Raw genomic sequence first — 8361 nt, 5'->3', positions numbered from 1 at the left:
CACTCAGTCCTGGGTGACTCCTACTCTGGTTGGTATGAAATCGACTATATGCCCATTCTGAAAAGCAACAGTCATTGGCGAGCTGAAGAGACACTTGGCCATAGATAGCTTCCCCCAGAGCACAATAACAGACAACCCGTGGCAGTTCATCTCCAGGGAGTACAAGAACTTTGCGCAAACATGGGACTTTGAGCACATCAGAAGGAGCCGCCTCTACCCACGATCAAACATGGATCTGGCAGAATGGGCGCTATGACCAGCAAAACAGCTCATTGAGAAATGTGTCGTGATAACATGGACATTTGTGCTGCACTGCGAAACCTGCCGGGAAATAACATTCGATGTCAGCTCTGGTATGTGTTTAAAAGCCTGATTCTTTTGAACTTCTTCTGCAAAGCACAAGTCAGCAACTGGGTTCGGTCAAAGCCAAACCCTGCTGGAAATCTGAATGTTTTGCTTTAAGAAGTTCAGATTTTAAAAACTGTATTTTTGTTGTTCAGTGAAGTTGAATCAAGACTCTCCCAGCGGACTGGTTCATCAGTCCGGCTCGGGTTGCTTCACCTGCAGACCACCCAAACCCCACGCGCCAGCCCCGGATAGTGCGCGCGGCCGCCGCTGGGCGGAGGGAGGCGCGGGCGCGCGGCCGCCGCTGGGCGGAGGGAGGCGCGGGCGCGGTGCGCGCGCGTGTAGAATGTTGGGGTGGGTGACGTTCCACACCTGCTCGCGAGCTTTGCGGTGAGAGTTTGGAGCTGTGGCGTTTTTTGGGCGGCGGAGCGGAGACAGGGAGCGGCCCCGCACTGACTGTGGCTGAATGTGCAGGTACGGAGTGGGGCCAGGAGGGAGCTGCCGCTGCGGCCGGAGAGTGAGTGAGTGGGAGGGCGGCTGCTGTCCCTTCACCCCCCCCCCGCTCCTCCTCACCCGGTGTGCGGTCAAGGTACAGCGGCAGGAGGCGGGCAAGGTGCGCGCGCAGCGCCCTGTCAGTATTCACAGGGAGTCGCCGGCACTGGGAAGGGCTGGAGTTGGGCAGCTCCATCAGGACTGAAGCAGAGCCCAGCCCGCTGAGTCTGTCTGTCTGTCTGTGCTCAGGGGCAGCAGGACAGGTGATGATTCATCAAGGAGTGTGGGAAAACAGTCAGTCTCTAGACCCAGGATAGATCTGTACCCTTGTACTGAGAGTTAAAGGGGGAGGGGGTCGATGTCCTGGAGTAATAACCAAGATACATGTTAATGAGTCAACCTGAACTGGCAGGAAACATTTGAACCAGGGCAAATTAGTTTGCGCTTGCATGTGATAATTGTGTTGCAGTCTTCGGTCAGTGTGGAGCTGAGAATGATGATGGGGAAGCAGATCTGCCTGTCTCTGATATAATGTGGAGAAACACTCATGTGATAGAACAGCAGGCAAGACTGCTCATGCCAAGATGTCATTGAAGTGGGTGTGCCTGTTTTCTGCCAATCAACGATTGGGACATATGTTTCTCCATTCGCGCAAGAACATAAGGAGAGGCAGAAATGAAAGCAAGAAGCCTGTTGTCTAAAATGTAAGCACATTAATTGGATTACATTGGGAAGGTAGGAGAAGTGAAGAACAGGACTGGGAATAGATCAGTCTTTGTCAGTGAAATAAATGTTCCCTGTGTAAAAACAATGGTTTACAATTGGTTAATTATATTTGGAAAACATATTAATGCATTTTGGGGATTAGGCTAACAGTATAATCACAACCAGTTTCAGGAAATCTAGTTTATTTCATGTGCTATTCTGAAATAAAATTCCCCTTTTGCAATGCAATAGTCTTAAATCTAGAAATGATAAATTGGATGAGAAAAGTTATACTGTCTAAACTATATGTGTCAAGAATAGACTGAAAGATCCAGCATGGAGAACATGATTAGGACATGTCTCCAAATTTCTTCCATAACCATGTAATGTTCTCTGTCCATTGATGTGCCTATTTTTGGTTCCATTATGGCTTAACCTCATTGCCTCTATCTATTCTCTGCCCCCTGCTATAACAAAACTTGGGGCCCTTTTCTCCTTTTTGTCATCAAGCAATTTCTCCCCTTTTGGCAACTTTTAATGTGGCAAAACAGTCCAAGGCACTATGCGTGAGTGTTAAAATCAAATTTCACACTCATCTGCACAGGATGTATTGGAGTAGATGACCAAAGAGTTTAGAGGAGAGAGTGTGGAGGGGATTAGTGTACATATGTGTGTGTTTTATTTGATTTATTATTGTCATGTATTAGTATACAGTCTAAAGTATTATTTCTTGCCTGCTATACAGACAAAGCATACTGTTCATAGTGAAGAAAAGGAGAGAGTGCAGAATGTAGTGTTACAGTCATAGCTAGGGTATAGAGAAAGATTGACTTAATGCAACGTAGATCCGTTAAAAAGTCTGGCAGCGGGGAAGAAGTTGTTCTTGAGTCGGTTGGTATGCGACCTCAAACTTTTGAATCTTTTTCCCGGTGGAAGAAGGTGGAAGAGAGTATGTCTGGAACTTGTGGGCTCCTTAATTGTGCTGGCTGCTTTTCTGAGGCAACGGGAAGTGTAGACAGAATCAATGGATAGGAGGCTGGTTGGCATGATGGACTGGGCTTTATTCAGAACCCTTTGTAGTTTCTTGCAGTCTTGGGCAGAGTAGGAGTCATAGTGGATGTGCCAAACTTCTTTAGTCTTCTGAGAGAGTAGAGGCATTGGTGAGCTTTTTTGACTGTAGTGTTGACACAAGCGGACCACATAGGCTGTTGGTGATGCGGGCACTTAAAAACTTGAAGCTGTTGACCTTTCTACTTCATCCCCATTGATGCAGACAGGGGCATGTTCTCCACAACACTTCTTGAAGTCGATGCTTGTAGCGTGTGTGTATATAGGAAGTGATCCTCTCAGGCTGCCAGCTCCGGTGATGGGCCACTGAATCAGGCACGAGGGCCAAAATGGATTCTCTTTGGGTGTCAAACCCATTGTGAGTCTCCTAGCCTGTTCTGTCTGTCCCAATCAGGTTCTTGCCCAGAGCAGGCAAGAACCTGACATTTACTAATGTAAATGAATTAGAATATAATTATCAGGCTGGAAGTCTGATTCAGAGGCCCCCTGGGATGCTCCCGCTCCTCCATTCCTCTAGCAAGAAGTCATGTGTGTACCAATTAGTGCAGGCCTTGAAGAAAGGGGACTGTGACATGGAACTGAGGGAGGGCAAAGGATATGTCTGGGGTTCTTTGAATACTGACTTCTAGGGTGTGGAGGGGAGGTCCTTCAAGGAAGTGGGAGTTGAGGAGGCTCGGGCTAGGCAGGAGGGATCAAGGGTCTTTCCCAAGGGATGGGGTTAGTGTGGCAGGTCTTCTCTCTGTAAACTAGAGACTCTTTGCCTCCCGCCATGTCCGGTTCAAAGATCTGTCAGATGAAGGTGAAAATATTCTCCCTGATGGTCTGGATATTTTTAAACTGCTTATTTCACATTCAATTTCATTCCCCTTTAACTTTTCAAGCCTCTGGTCATGCTGAAAAGCCTAAAAGCCTTGAACAAGATTGTGTGCATTCAACTTGACACTCCTGTACCTTTTTATAAGCCTCTTGATGGGCAGACCTAGTCTGTTTTACAGAAGACAGTATCTTTGTTTTTGTTGCTCTTCACAGTCAATTAAATCCGAAGTGTTTCCTCTTTTTGAGTTGCACTCTGAAAAAGCATCTTACCCAGCACCTCCATCCCTCTGTAATCCTGCGCATTTACCATGGCTAATCCACCTAACCTGCACAGCTTTGGACACTAAGGGGAAATTTAGTGTGGTTGATTGACTTAACCTACACATCGTTGGACTGTGGGAGGAAACTGGAGTACACAGAGAAAACCAATGCAGATACAGGGAGAAAGTGCAAACTCTACGTAGACACCTATGGCCAGAATCGAAAACGAGTCTCTGGTGTGCAATGCAGCAGTGGTAACCACTGTGCTGCTACTCTGGTAAGTTGAATCTGAACCCAACACTTCAGACCTTTTGGTCAGACTACCACATGGAGAGGAAGGGGCTCATATAATCGGTCCTCTATAGGGAATACTTATGTAAATCAGATGTTAAAGGGCCCCCTTTTGATATCAGAAACCTAATGTAACTACCAGACAGTCAAGGAAAGGCAGTGATGACCTCAAGACTATTAGAGAACGTACTCCAGAAAGGTGCAGTTGCCATATGATGCGATATTGCCAACACTGTCAAAGGACATGGAAAGTTTCAAGAACAGACAAAATATGTGCCTCCTAGGAGGAAAGCTGAGGCCAATACCTGAGCATACCATGCACGTATTCACTCTTTCAGAGACAAGCACACTGCACCTGTATGTATGGAGTTTGCACCTTCTCCTCCTGTCTGCATGGGTTTCCTCCAGGTGCTCCAGTTTCCTCCCACACTCAAAGATGTCTGAGTTAGGTTGGTTGGCAGTACTAAATTGACCCTAGTGTCAGGGGGATTAGTGGGGTAAATGTGTGCGGTGATGGGAATAGGGCCTGGGTGGGATTGTGGTCAGTATAGACTCTGGACCAAATGGCCTCATTCTGCACTGTAGAGATTCTATGAACTGAATCATATTATACTGACGAAAGTTGTCCTGATAATGGTAGAAATACTCTAAAATAGCCATTCCTTGAAGATGGCGATAGACACAGGAGCTGCCGTCTTCGTTATCAGAGAACAGACCTATATGCACATCCAATCGGACATCCTGAGATTGGAAGATTTGAAGGCCAGACTAGTCTTAATATACAGGGGAATCTTTACAAATAAAAGGCACCACAATGGCTCCAGTAACTATAGGCAGCATTCAGCTCATCTCCCACTCATTGTTGTACAGCGGCATGGATCAAGCCTTATGAGGAAAGATTGGTTCCAACAGATTCAGCTGAACTGGTTGGAAATTTTCAGGCTAAATGGGGGGTACTGGGCGAAGTTATCAGTAGATACCTGGGAGTTTTTCAAGAGGGTCTGGGGAAAATCGAAGGAGGCAGACCAAGATCTGCGTTGAGTCTGTTACACCTAGGTATTTCAGAGTCAGACTAGTCCCTTACTCCATACTGGAGAAGATGGAAACTGAACTAGGGTGTCTTGAAAGCTTGGCCATAATAAGGCCCGTGTAATCTGCAGAATGGGCCATGCCTGTCCTTAAGCCCAACAAATCTGTTCACCTTTGTGGGGCCTAAAAACTGACAGTCAGTTGGATCTCCAAACAAGATAGTTGCCCCATTTGAAGATATGTACACTAAGTTAACAGGTGGCAAGATATTCTCCTAGTCGAACATGTGCCACGTCTATCTTCAGCCTTGAACTGGACAAGTCTTCCTGGAAATAGGTGACAATTAACATATGTAAGGAACTCTTCAAGTCTACCCATTTGCCCTTTGAGATCTAGTCAGCATGTGCCATCTTCAAAAGAGCTATGGAAATCATCCTACAAGGGCTACCCAAGGTAGCAGTATACTGAGATGATTTCTTGGTCATGGGGGTTTCAGAACAGGAACAGTGAGAAGTCTTGCAGTGATTTTTCAAAGCAGGAATTTGCTGGAAGAGGGAGAAATGCATTTTCTAAGTGGTCAAAGTAACCTATTTAATCTACTGAGTAGATGGCAAGGGGTTACATCCAATAGAGGATAACGTAAAGATCATCAAGGAAACACAAACACCAAGGAACATCATGGAGTTAAAATCCTTCCTGGGATTAAATTATTATGAAAATGTTATCACTAATTTGGTTTTCATGCTGACCCCCTTGCAAATTCTATTGCAAAAATACCAGAGTCCTGTGAAGCTCCGCAAACAGAGATTGTTTCTAAAGTTAAATGTCAGTTACTGTCATCTAACCTACTGGCCCATTTTGACTCTAAGAAAGATTTATGTTCACTTGTGATGCATCCCTGTAAGGATTGGTGTGCTGCTGTTGCTGGAAAGACAGGATGGAAAAGTCTATTGTGTGTGCTTCCAGGATGCTCAGCAAAGGTATCCTCAAACTAATAAGGAAAGGTTGGCAGTTCTATTTAGAACATAGAACACTACAGCACAAACAGGCCCTTCAGCCCACAAGTTGTGCCAATCATATCCTTACCTACCAGGCCTATCTATAACTCTGAATCCCATGTACTCATCCAGAAGTCTCTTAAAAAACCTCAGCGAGTTTGCCTCTACCACCACCGACGGCAGCCAACTCCACTCGCTCACCACCCTCTGAGTGCAAAACTTACCCCTGACGTTTGATGTGAAGAAGTTCCATCAGTATGTCCGTGGTTGATCTAGTTTTATAGTTACTGACGATAAATCTTTGGGCCTGTTCAAAAAGGACAAGACAATTCCCCTGCTCGGATACAACACTGGACTTTGTTATCGGTGGCCTATGAATATCCTCTAGAACACCGCCCTGAAATCCGGATAGCTAATTCTGAAGCACTGAGTAGCCTCCCATTGCCCACAAGCCTGGCACCTTTATCAGCATTGGAAGAAGTTGTAATGACCCTGAACTTTTTGGAGACCTTTTCAGTATCAGCAAGGCAGATTAAAGGCTGGACCCAAAAAGGTCCAACCTTATCCAAAATAAGGCACATGATCCTACACAGTGGATTCCAAAGATGACACTCTGAAGAAATGAAATTCTACCTGTAAGAAAGCTGAACTTTGTGTTGAGGACGGGGTCATTCTTTGCGGGTCTCAATTAATTGTTCCCTACGCAGGACAATGTCCAATTTTAATGGAATGCTATAATGGCCACCCAGGAGTATCAGAGATGAAGAAAAATGCTGGCTATGAGTTATGTTTGGTGCACAGTCTTGAATCTGACATCACAGACGTGGTGAAACGGTATGCCTAGTGTGAGGAAAATAAAAAGATCCCACCCAACGCCTTCCTACACCTGTGGGAGTGGCCTGGAAGGCTGTGGGTGTGTGTGTGTGGTCTTTGTGGGCCCTTTTATGGGTTCCATGTTTTTAATCATTGTGGAAGCACACGCCAAATGGTTGGAGGTGTACCAGATGAATTCTACGATGTCTCCGGCTATAATTGAGAAATTACAACAAGCTTCAGCACACACACAATACTGGATCCCCTGGTTTCCAATAGTGGCATGGCCTTCACTAGCGGTGATTCCCAGAAGATTTCCATAAAGAAACAATCGTGGCATCCATGGAGACGAACCTGGCATTATCTTTGTTCAATTACTGGCACACTACATATGACAACAGGGGGTGATGGTGTTAACCAAATTGAGCTGCTATTCCCAAATGTGGGAGGGTGGAGTCCCAACAGGAAAACCGAAAAAGAAACTATAATCCTGCAAGGACAGAACAAACTTTTACAATGGGTGATCTGGTCCACATAAGGAACTTCTGGGATGGTCCTAGATGGGTGCCTCAAATCATTGTGGAGAAAACAGGATCAATATCTTACAAGGTTAAAAGTTCAGGATAAAATCCTAAAGAAGCACCTAGACCATCTCAGAACCATGGAAGCCCTGCCCAAGCAACCCCTGCCACTGGTCTTGGGATAGCCACAGTCAGTGCCAGCCTGCAGCTCACAACTGACTCTGCATTGAACTCTTCAGATAGTGAAGTTAAGGATTTGAAGATGGAGGTTAAAGAATGGGACCTCTGGGCTGAAGTGGAACCTGATGAACCTGCATCAGTAACCCTGCGATGTTGATTCTGAAAGAGAGAGTCCCCTGCTTGGTTTATTACAGTGCCTGAACCAGCCCCATCTTCACGGACCTCCCGACTGAGCACCGTGACGGAAATGCCCTCCTCACAATGGGGATACTGAGAGGGATGTTACGATCACCACGGGGAAATCATCAATTGATCTCCCCTTGGGCTTTATGAGGCCTGGTAAATGGGAAGCAGTTGATGTGGTTTTTCAGCCTGTAACGTTACCCGAACCAGAGATGTGGGTCCAGAGGTGAAAACTACCTGACTGTAAGCTCAGGCATGGCTTTTTCCTTTTGGTGCATAATAATGGGTGTTGGTGACAGGAAACAGGCATTTGGCTGAATTATCAGAAAGACCTCCCCTGAAAGACCAACTACACAATCTAAAAGGTTTTTAATTTATTGTGGATCTTTTTCAACATCTTATGTTGGAACAGCATGCCTGTACTGGAGCTTGTATTTAACCATGGAAGAAGCTGGCACAACTGTGGAATTATTCTCCAAGGGGTTTTCAATGAGGACCTTCCAGCAGCCACTGTTTATTTCTCTGGATAGATGCTATGACCACACTCGAAGGCTTGAAAGCCTTTGGAGCTCCTGGGCGGTCAGGTACATGGCTGGACAGTTCTCTAGTTCTATCAATTACATGCTGGTAATAACACATATGGAGTCTAAGCTCATCTC

The 8361-nt window shown here is 45.8% G+C and overlaps 1 protein-coding gene across 4 annotated transcripts in view; it reads left to right on the top strand.

The window, feature by feature from the left end:
• Window positions 1-289: 289 nt before the first annotated feature.
• LOC145356100 (tyrosine-protein phosphatase non-receptor type 3-like) overlaps window positions 290-8361 on the top strand; it is a 189628-nt gene continuing 181556 nt past the window's right edge. Inside the window, exon 1 of one of the 4 annotated variants that reach the window (XM_080208707.1) lies at window positions 290-353. The gene's annotated coding sequence lies outside the window, so the exon portion shown is untranslated. The other 3 variants (XM_080208739.1, XM_080208724.1, XM_080208716.1) reach the window with 3 other exon arrangements.

This window comes from Carcharhinus amblyrhynchos, chromosome 2 (genome assembly GCF_965287045.1).
Source record: "Carcharhinus amblyrhynchos chromosome 2, sCarAmb.v2.hapA, whole genome shotgun sequence".
Classification (NCBI taxonomy): Eukaryota; Metazoa; Chordata; class Chondrichthyes; order Carcharhiniformes; family Carcharhinidae; genus Carcharhinus; species Carcharhinus amblyrhynchos.
The sequence above is the reverse complement of the archived record's forward strand: the minus strand, read 5'-3'. Positions and strand labels throughout refer to the sequence as shown.